This window comes from Rana temporaria, chromosome 1 (genome assembly GCF_905171775.1).
Source record: "Rana temporaria chromosome 1, aRanTem1.1, whole genome shotgun sequence".
Lineage (NCBI taxonomy): Eukaryota > Metazoa > Chordata > Amphibia > Anura > Ranidae > Rana > Rana temporaria.
Genome location: NC_053489.1, coordinates 491665986 through 491668899, shown reverse-complemented (window position 1 = coordinate 491668899; position 2914 = coordinate 491665986).

Below are 2914 nucleotides of genomic sequence, written 5' to 3'. Positions count from 1 at the left end.
CTTGAAAGTGACCCGTGTGTGGATTTGAGACATCCTTGTAATTTACAGCCTAATTCCAATTTAGCCCCGATAAGGCCTTGGATAAAGTGTTGTGTTTTTTAGTTTTTCTCTTGGCATTTTATACATGCCTGCATATTTTAATAAAAGCAATGTGACCACAGATTTGGTTTGGCAGCAGGTTTATAAAACAGTTTGCATTTGGTATGGTGTCTGGAAACTCCACGGCTTGGACTATTTATTCAAAAAATAAACTTGTTTTCTTTTCCTCTCCCAACTTCAAACTGCTTCTTTTTCACTAAAAACTACATTTTTCTGGCGTCAACTCTACTGGAAAAAAAGTGAGGTATCTTTTTAAGATTAATCTACACTTATTACAGATGCGCATGTTTTTTTTTTTTTTTTTTTTTTATGATATTGCTCAATAATCAAACTGCAACATGTTTGCTAATATAATTTTTATTTTATATATTATTTTATGAATATATATTTTTTAATCTATGTACACTCTCTCTCTCTTTCTCTCCCTCCCTCTCTCTATATATATTGTGAAGAAAAAAATAATTATATATATATATATATATATATATATATATATATATAGAATAATTTTACCAAACTGGCACACTTTTGCTACTTTAAAAAAAAAAATATATATATATATATAGATATATATATATATATATATAGATAGATAGATAGATAGATAGATAGATAGATCTATAGATAGATAGATATCTACAGTATATCTATATATATAGATATCTACAGTATATCTATATATATATATCTATATATATCTATCTATCTATCTATCTATCTATATATATATATATATATATATATATATATATATATATATTTTGTGTATTTTTTTTTATAGTAGCAAGAGTTTGGCAGTTTGGTAAAATTATTGGTTAAGTTATGTAAAAAAGCATGCCATATCCCTTTTCATATATACATATACATATATATATATATATATATATATATATATATATATATATATATATATATATATATATATATATATATATATATACACATATACATACATTTTTTTTTTTTTATAGTAGCAAAAGTGTGTCAGTTTGGTAAAATTATTGGTTAAGTTATGTAAAAAAGCATGCCATATCCCTTTTCATATGTATATCTCCACTGTAAGTATGTATATTACATAAATTCTACTATTTAAAAAACGACCACACATTTGCTAACATGACATTTACAGCATAATACATATACATTTTTACGATATGATTTGAAATATATAGCACAATGGGATAAAATACTGATATACATAATTAGAGGGGGCCAGATCCACTAAGAAGTTACGCCGGCGTATCTATTGATACACCGCGTAACTTCTCTTTTGCTCCGGCGTATCTTTGTTTTGTATCCACAAAACAAGATACGCCTGAATCTGGGCTAGATCCGACTGGCGTACGTCTTAGTACGCCGTCGGATCTAAGGTGCATTTTTACGCTGGCCACTAGGTGGCGTTTCCGTCGATTTCCACGTCGAGTATGCAAATTAGCTAGATACGCGAATCCACAAACGTACGTCTGGCCGGCGCATTTTTTTTACGTAGTTTCCGTAAGGCTTTTTTCGGCGTATAGTTACCCCTGCTATATGAGGCGTATCCTATGTTAAGTATGGCCGTCGTTCCTGCGTCGAAATTTTAAAATTTTACGTAGTTTGCATAAGTTGTTCGCGAATAGGGCTTTGCGTAGAATGAGGTTTACGTCGTAAGCATTGGCTTGTTGCGGGTTAATTTCGAGCATGCGCACTGGGATACCCCCACGGACGGCGCATGCGCAGTTTAAAAAAAAACGTCATTTACGTCGGGTCAAGACGTATTAACATAAAACACGCCCCCATCACATACATTTGAATTGCGCGCCCTTACGCCGCCAAAGTTACACTACGCCCCCCGTAACTTACGGCGCAAATTCTTTCAGGATACAAAAAAAAAAGCTGTAAGTTACTGCGGCGTAGTGTATCAGAGACTTCTGTACAACCAGCCCATCGGGTGTTTCTCGATTGATCAGTTGCGCAGGCTGTAGCCGGCAGAACTGATCCTTATAGTCTGAAGGTGGAGAAGGCTTCCCCGTTGTCAGAATACAATACCACAGTGGAAGGGATTCCCCCTTCCACCTTGAATATGTGGACAAGGGAATAAAAAAGATTGATGTATGGGATATAATAAAAAGATAGATAGATAGATAGATAGATAGATAGATAGATAGATAGATAGATAGATAGATAGATAGATAGATAGGTAATTTCTAGATAGACTTAGATAGATAACATATAGACATAGAAAATGATAGGTGCTAGATAGTAGATATACATAGATAAATAAATAGATGGATAATGAGATAGATAGATAGATAGATAGATAGATAGATAGATAGATAGATAGATACTATTCAATTTCCTTTAGATTTACCCTAAACTATGTAATGCAAGGGCCTTCCTTATTGCATACAAATCGAACGTGTTTAGGTTTGACCTCATATTATATGGTTTTGGTAAGTCTAAAAGAAAATTGTATAATGTTTTGCCACCCTTAGATAGATAATAGATAGATATAGGTACATAAATAGCTAATTGAGATAGATAGATAGATAGATAGATAGATAGATAGATAGATAGATAGATAGATAGATAGATAGATAGATAGATAGATAGATAGATGATACAGATAGAAAAATTATAGCTAGGTAATAGATAGACAGAAATAGTTGGTTGAGATACACAGGCAAATAGATGATACAGATAGTTAGAAAAGTGTAATAGATAGATAGACTTAGGCTGGCCATACATTATACAATGTTCCTTTAGATTTACAAAAAAACATATTATTTGAGATCAAACCTAAACACTTTCAATGTGTATGCAATCCGGGAGACCC